The sequence below is a fragment of the Oryx dammah genome, unplaced genomic scaffold (assembly GCF_014754425.2).
Source record: "Oryx dammah isolate SB20612 unplaced genomic scaffold, SCBI_Odam_1.1 HiC_scaffold_21, whole genome shotgun sequence".
In the NCBI taxonomy this organism is placed as follows: domain Eukaryota; kingdom Metazoa; phylum Chordata; class Mammalia; order Artiodactyla; family Bovidae; genus Oryx; species Oryx dammah.
In genome coordinates, this window is record NW_024070205.1 from 36,197,926 (window position 1) to 36,206,415 (window position 8,490).

The 8,490-nt window shown below is 42.9% G+C and overlaps 1 non-coding gene across 1 annotated transcript; it reads right to left on the reverse strand.

Moving 5' to 3' along the window:
* Nucleotides 1-6,817: 6,817 nt before the first annotated feature.
* Nucleotides 6,818-6,980, reverse strand: LOC120880692. Its single transcript, XR_005725098.1, has one exon. It is a non-coding gene; the product is annotated as a U1 spliceosomal RNA (small nuclear RNA).
* Between the last annotated feature and the right edge of the window lie 1,510 nt (nucleotides 6,981-8,490).

Genomic DNA, 8,490 nt, shown 5'->3' on the forward strand with positions numbered 1-8,490 from the left:
AGAACCCACCTGCCAATGAAGGAGAGGCAGGTTCAGTCTGTGGGCTGGAAGGATCCCCTGGAGAAGGAAATGGCAACCACTCCAGGATTCTTGCCTGGAGAATACCATGGACAGAGCAGCCTGGCGGACTACAGTCCACGAAGTCTGGAAGGAGTCGGACACAACTTGACAACTAAACACATGTACGGTGATTTATAGTGGATACACAAGTTTGTGCAAGCATCCTTCCTGTCAAATTCCACATTTCATCCCCTCAAAAAGAAACACTGATGGTTCAGCAGATAAAGAATCCGCCTGCAGTGCCAGAGACAGGAGACACAGGTTTGATCCCTGGGTAGGGAAGATCCCTGGAGAAGGAAATGGCAACCCACTCCAGTACTTCTGCCTGAGAAATTCGATGGACAGGGGAGCCTGGCCGGCTGCAGTCCACAGTGCTGCAGAGAGTCAGACGCGATTGAGCATATCCCACAGGGTCAAAAGAGAGGTAAGAAGTCCCAAATGGGATCACATGCTAAGCTCAAGGGACAAAACCAGGACTTCATACCTAACCTAACTGTGGTTTCAACCTCTTCTAGGAATGCAATCTTAATCAGTCAGTCTGGAATTTCCTGCTCTGCAGTAGTCAAGTAATTCATTGATAGACCCCTGCAATCCCCCAAAGGAAGCCCACCTCAGCTGACATAATCAGCTCTTTGCTGACTAATTTCCTTGTCCCACCTCTTTCTGCCTGTAAAAGTCTTCTATTTTGTCCGGTTCTTCAGAGCTCCTTTCTGTTTGCTAGATGGGCTGCTGCATGATTCATGGTGAGTGAATAAAGCCAGGAAGAGCTTTACCACTTACTCAGTTGAACTGTGTTTTGTAACAGTAGTCACTCCCCGTTTTCTCGCTCTCCCCAGCTCATGGCAACTATTAATCCACCTTTTGTGTCTATGGGTTTGCCTATTCTGGACATTTCACAGAAATGGAATCAAATAATAGGTGTTTTTTTGTGACTGGCTTCTTTCACTTAGCTTATTTTCAAAGTTCATCCACATTGTGGCATATATCAGTACTTCATTTATAGTTGAATAATATTCCATTGTATGGATGTCCCATATTTGTTTTTCCATTGTATCAGTCGACTATTATAAATAAAGCTGCTGTCAACATTTATATACAAGTTTGTGTGTGAACATTTATTTTTAGTTCTTTTGGGTATATACCCAGGAGTGGAATTCCTGGGTCATTTCAGTTCAATTCAGTACAGATCAGTTGCATCTGACTCTTTGTGACTCTATGGACTTCAGCATACCAGGCTTCCCTGTCCATCACCAACTCCTGGAGCTTGCTCAAACTTATTTCCATCGAGTCGGTGATGCCATCCAACCATCTCATCCTCTGCCATTCCCTTCTCCAGCCTTCAATCTTTCCCAGCATCAGGGTCTTTTCCAATGAGTCAGTTCTTCACAGCAGGTGGCCAAGGTATTGGAGCTTCAGCTTCAGCATCAGTCCTTCCAATGCATATTCAGGGTTGATTTCCTTTAGGATTGACTGGTTTGATCTCCTTGCAGTCCAAGGAAATTTCAAGAGTCCAACACCACAGTTCAAAAGCTTCCTAGTCCAACTCTTCCATTCATACATGACTACTGGAAAAACCATAGCTTTGACTAGATAGACCTTTGTTGACACAGTAATGTCTCTTCTTTTTAATATGGTGCCTAGGTTGGTCATAGCTTTTCTTCCCAGGAGCAAGCATATTTTAATTTCATGTCTGCAGTCACCATATGCCATGATTTTAGAATCCAAGAGAATAAGTCTCTCATTGTTTTCATTGTTTCTCCATCTATTTGCCATGAAGTGATGGGACCAGATGCCATGATCTTTGTTTTTTGAATGTTGAGTTTTAAGCCAGCTTTTTCACTCTCCTATTTCACTTTCATCAAGAGGCTTTTCAGTTCCTCTTCACTTTCTGCCATAAGGGTAGTGTCATCTGCATACCTGAGGTTATTGATATTTCTCCCTGCAGTCTTGATTCCAGCTTGTGCTTCATCCAGTCTGGCATTTCGTATGATGTACTCTGCATATAAGTTAAATAAGCAGGGTAACAATATACAGCCTTGACGTACTCCTCTCCCAATTTGAAACCAGTCTGTTGTTCCATGTCCGGTTCTAACTGTTGCTTCTTGATCTGCATACAGATTTCTCAGGAGGCAGGTAAGCTGGTCTTTCCTAAGGTAAATTCCCATCTCTTGAAGAATTTTGCACAGTTTGTTGTGATCCACATAGTCAAAGGCTTCAGTGAAGTCAATGAAGCAGAAGTAGATATTTTTCTGGAATTCTCTTGCTTTTTCTATGATCCAGCAGATGTTGACAATTTTATCTCTGGTTCCTCTGTCTTCTCTGGATCATATGGTTACTACATTTTTAACTTTTTGAGGAACTGTTAGACTTTTCCCCAAAGTGGCACCATTTTATATTCCTGCAGCAATGTATGAGGAGAAGGCAATGGCAACCCACTCCAGTACTCTTGCCTGGCAAATCCCATGGATGGAGGAGCCTGGTGGGCTGCAGTCTGTGGGGTGTTGAAGAGTTGGACATGACTGAATGACTTCACTTTCACTTTTCACTTTCACGCATCCGAGAAGGAAATGGCAACCCACTCCAGTGTTCTTGCCTGGAGAATCCCAGGGATGGGGGAGCCTGGTGGGCTTCCATCTATGGGGTCACACAGAGTCGGACACGACTGAAGTGACTTAGCAGCAGCAGTAGCAATGTATGAAGGCTCTAATTTCTCCACAGTCTCCTAACTCTGATTCTAGCCGGATTTAGAATGGCTGGTGTTTCACTGTGGTTTTGATTTGTTGTTGCTCAGTGTTCAACCCTTTGCGACCCCATGGACTGCAGCACACCAGGCCTCCCTGTCCCTCACCATCTCCCGGAGTTTTGATCTACATTTCTCTAATTAATAATTATATGGAGCATCTTTTTCTATGCTTATTGAACACCTGCATTTCCTCTTTGGGGAAATATCTGTTCAAATCCCTTGCCTATTTTTAAAATAAGTTGTAAGAGTTCTTTACATATTCTGGATATTAGACCTATCAGATACATGATTTACAAAAATTTTCTCCCAACTGTGGGTTGTCTTTTCAATCTCCTGATAGTACACAAGGAAGTACAAAAATTTTTATTTTGACAATGTCCAGTTTACCTATTTTTTCTCCCTCTGGCTGTTATGCCTTTGGTTTACTATCTTTGGTGTCATATCTAAGAAACCAGTGCCTAATCCAAGTTCAGAAAGATTTACACCTATGCTCTCTTCTTCCCACTGTAACACAGCATTGGTTACTGTAGCTTTGCAGTAAGTTTTGAAATGAGGAAGTATGAGTCTTGCCCCGGTGTTTTCCTTTGCACTATTATTTTAGCTGTTTAGTGTCCCTTGCAATGCAGTATCAATTTCAGAATTAGCTTTTCCATTTCTGGAAAAAAAAAAAAAAGGGATTGCATTGAATCTATATGGAAATTTGGGGGGAATAATGCTGTCTTAATAATATTAAATGTTCTTATCTATGACCAGGGGATGTCTTTCCTTTTATTTAGGTAATCTTTAATTTCAGTCAATGATGTTTTACAGTTTTCAGTTTACATTAGATTTGATTTTGCAAGTGACTCATAAAAGGAGAGTATCATCTGCATAGATTATCCTTTTTGCATCTAACTTTTAAAAACATTGTGTTATGAACTATGCATACTGACAAGTAGTTACAACACAGATATACAATCTGATAAATAATTATAAAGCAAATACCCACCAAGAAATATATTATCAGCACACCAGAAACTTCCTCCCAGGCCTATTTCTTCCTCCTTGGTCATTTTCTTGCTTTTTAAAAACTGTTCATGTATACATCCCTAAACAAAGTAGTATAGTTTGCCTCTCATTTAATTTTTTTTTTTTTGCCACACCATGTGACTTGTGGAGTCTCAGTTCTTTGTCCATGGGTTGAACACAGGCCCTCAGCAGTGAAAGTATGGACCTTCAGGGACCTCCCTGGACTTTATATAAGTGGAATCACACCCTATGTTCCTTTTTGTGTCTTCTATTTTTTAGTGTGTTTTAAAAATTTAATTGAAATAGAGTTGATTTACAATGTTGTGTTAGTTTAAGGTGTACAGCAAAGTGATTCATACACACATATATATTCTTTACTTACATTCTCTTTCATTACAGGTTATTGTAAGATATCAAGAATAGACTCAGATGGTAAAGAATCTGCCTGCAGGACAGGAGACTCAGGTTTGATCCCTGGGTCAGGAAGATCCCCTGGAGAAGGGAAGGGCAACCCATTTCAATATTCTTGCCTGGAAAATCCCATGGACAGAAGAGCCTGGTGGCCTACAGTCCATGAGGTCTCAGAGTGGGACATGACTGAGCGACTTTCACTTTCACTTTCTGGGCTATATAGTAGGTCCTTGTTAGTTATCTATTTTATATATCAGTTCAGTTTAATTCAATGCTCAGTCGTGTCCAACTCTTTGCGACCCCATGAATCACAGCACGCCAGGCCTCCCTGTCCATCACCAACTCCCAGAGTTCACTCAAACTCATGTCTATCAAGTTGGTGATGCCATCCAGCCATCTTATCCTCTGTTGTCCCCTTCTCCTCCTGCCCCCAATCCCTCCCAGCATCAGGGTCTTTTCCAATGAGTCAACTCTTCGCGTGAGGTGACCAAAGTATTGGAGTTTCAGCTTCAGCATCAGTCCTTCCAATGAACACCCAGGACTGATCTCCTTTAGGACGGACTGGTTGTAACTCCTTGCAATCCAAGGGACTCTCAAGAGTCTTCTCCAACACCACAGTTCAAAAGCATCAATTCTTTGGTGCTCAGCCTTCTTCACAGTCCAACTCTCACATCCATACATGACCACAGGAAAAACCACAGCCTTGACTAGACAGACCTTTGTTGGCAAAGTAATATCTCTGCTTTTCAATATGCTAGCTAGGTTGGTCATAACTTTTCTTCCAAGGAGTAAGCATCATTTAATTTCATGGCTGCAATCACCACCTGCAGTGATTTTGGAGCCCAAAAAAATAAAGTCTGACACTGTTTCCACTGTTTCCCCATCTATTTCCCATGAAGTGACGGGACCGGATGCCATGATCTTAGTTTTCTTAATGTTCAGCTTTAAGCCAACTTTTTCGCTCTCCTATTTCACTTTCATCAAGAGGCTTTTTAGTTCCTCTTCACTTTCTGCCATAAGGGTGGTGTCATCTGCATATCTGAGGTTATTGATATTTCTCCCAGCAATCTTGATTCCAGCTTGTGCTTCTTCCAGCCCAGCGTTTCTCATGATGTACTCTGCATAGAAGTTAAATAAGCAGGGTGACAATATACAGCCTTGACGTACTCCTTTTCCTATTTGGAGCCAGTCTGTTGTTCCATGTCCAGTTCTAACTGTTGCTTCCTGACCTGCATACAGATTTCTCAAGAGGCAGGTCAGGTGGTCTGGTATTCCCATCTCTTTCAGAATTTTCCACAGTTTGTTGTGATCCACACAGTCAAAGCTTTGGCATAGTCAATAAAGCAGAAATAGATGTTTTTCTGGAACTCTCTTGCTTTTTCCATGATCCAGAGGATGTTGGCAATTTGATCTCTGGTTCCTCTGCCTTTTCTAAAACCAGCTTGAACATCTGGAAGTTCACGGTTCACGTATTGCTGAAGCCTGGCTTGGAGAATTTTGAGCATTACTTTACTAGCGTGTGAGATGAGTACAATTGTGCAGTAGTTTGAACATTCTTTGGCATTGCCTTTCTTTGGGACTGGAATGAAAACTGACCTTTTGCAGTCCTATGGCCACTGCTGAGTTTTCGAAATTTGCTGGCCCATGTTGAGTGCAGCACTTTCACAGCATCATCTTTTAGGATTTGAAATAGCTCAGCTGGAATTCCATCACCCCCACTAGCTTTGTTCGTAGTGATGCTTCCTAAGGCCCACTTGACTTTGCATTCCAGGATGTCTGGCTCTAGGTGAGTGATCACACCACTGTGATTATTTTATATATAGGAGTGTATATATATTTTAATCCCAAATACCTATCTTATCCCTCCCACCCCGATCCCCTTTGGTAACCATAAATTTGTTTTCTATGTCTGTGAGTCTATTTCTATTTTGTAAATAAGTTCATTTGTGTCATTTTTGTCTCTTGGTTTTTTTTTGCTGTATTTATTTTTGTGAGATTCATCTATGTTCTCACTGAAGCCACAATTCTTTCAATTTCATTGCCTGCCGTACAGTATTCCATCGTATAAATAAAATATCTATCCCATCTACTGTTTTGGGACATGTTGGATTGTTGGATAAGCAATGCTGGAATAAGCATACATTCTTTTTTTAATCAGGAAAAAAGTTACTCAGAACAATTCTCAGCAGCTGGAACAGCATATTCATGAACTTTGCTCTGCAGAGGTCAAAGAGCAGCTGCTTTCCTTCTGAGTCACTTAGGAAGTCCTTGACCTCCTCCTGAGAGGACCCAAGATCGTGAACAGCCCCGGGCTGTCAGTGAAGCTGCTCAGCTTTTTACTGGTGTGAATAGTTCTAAGCTTGGATTGTGCAACCAGACTTGGCTTTGGCACATGGCCACGCAAGAGCCTGAAATGGACTCTCCCTGGATCATAGTCATTTAATCCTTCAGAAGGTCTTTGAAGGACAAGGGAGGACAGGAGACATCTTCTGGCGAGCATCTCTGTCACAGATCAAGTCGACTAGATCTTTCCCGATTTATTGACACAAAAACCCTTCACTCACCTCCCCAGGCTTTTATTATATTTCATGTTTTTAGGGAAAAGCACAAATGCCCCTCCCCTACTACTACAATTTGCAGTAAAATTTCCTACATTTGGGGAAATTGCAGGGGTCAGCACATCTGAAGTGCAATGGATAAACCTCATCCTGGGAAAACCATTTTTGAGATCATGGTATTTCTCCAGTCAGGTAAGCATGTGCTCAGTCTGTCCAAGTCTTTGCAACGCCATGGACTATAGCCTGCCAGGTTCCTCTGTCCATGGGATTTTCAGGCAAGAAGACTGGAGTGGGTTGCCATTCCCTTCTCCACAGGATCTTCCCAGGCCGGATCGAACCCAGGTCTCCTGTGTCTCTTGCATTGCAGGCGGATTCTTTACCGCTGTGCCACCTGGAAAGCCCTTCAGGTAAGTATGCTGCTGCTGCTGCTGCTGCTAAGTTGCTTCAGTCGTGTCCGACTCTGTGCGACCCCATAGACAGCAGCCCATCAGGTTCCCCCATCCCTGGGATTCTCCAGGCAAGAATACTGGTGTGGGTTGCCATTTCCTTCTCCACTGCATGAAAGTGAAAAGTGAAAGTGAAGTCGCTCAGTCATGTCCAACTCTTAGCAACCCCATGGACTGCAGCCTACCAGGCTCGCTCCTCTTTCCATGGGATTTTCCAGGCAAGAATACTGGAGTAGGGTGCCATTGCCTTCTCCGTCAGGTAAGTATCAGTTCAGTTCAGTTCAGTCGCTCAGTAGTGTCCGACTCTTTGCTACCCCATGAATCATAGCACGCCAGGCCTCCCTGTCCATCACCATCTCCCAGAGTTCACCCAGACTCACGTCCATCGTGTCCATGATGCCATCCAGCCTTCTCATCCTTGGTCGTCCCCTTCTCCTCCTGCCCCCAATCCCTCCCAGCATCAGAGTTCTTTCCAATGAGTCAACTCTTCTCATGAGGTGGCCAAAGTACTGGAGTTTCAGCTTTAGCATCATTCCCTCCAAAGAAATCTCAGGGTTGATCTCCTTCAGAATGGACTGGTTGGATCTCCTTGCAGCCCAAGGGACTCTCAGGAGTCTTCTCCAACACCACAGCTCAAAAGCATCAATTCTTCGGCACTCAGCCTTCTTCATGTCCAACTCTCACATCCATACATGACCACAGGAAAAACCATAGCATTGACTAGATGGACCTTAGTTGGCAAAGTAATGTCTCTGCTTTTGAATATGCTAGCTAGGTTGGTCGTAACTTTTCTTCCAAGGAGTAAGCATCTTTTAATTTCATGGCTGCAGTCACCATCTGCAGTGATTTTGGAGCCCAAAAAAATAAAGTCTGACACTGTTTCTACTGTCTCCCCATCTATTTCCCATGAAGTGATGGGAAGATCTTCGTTTTCTGAATGTTGAGCTTTAAGCCAACTTTTTCGCTCTCCTCTTTCCCTTTCATCAAGAGGGTTTTTAGTTCCTCTTCACTTTCTGCCATAAGGGTGGTGTCATCTGCATATCTGAGGTTTTTGATATTTCTCCCAGCAATCTTGATTCCAGCTTGTGTTTCTTCCAGTCCAGCGTTTCTCATGATGTACTCTGCATAGAAGTTAAATAAGCAGGGTGACAATATACAGCCTTGACGTACTCCTTTTCCTATTTGGAAACAGTCTGTTGTTCCATGTCCAGTTCTAACTGTTGTTTCCTGACCTGCATACAGATTTCTCAAGAGGCAGGTCAGG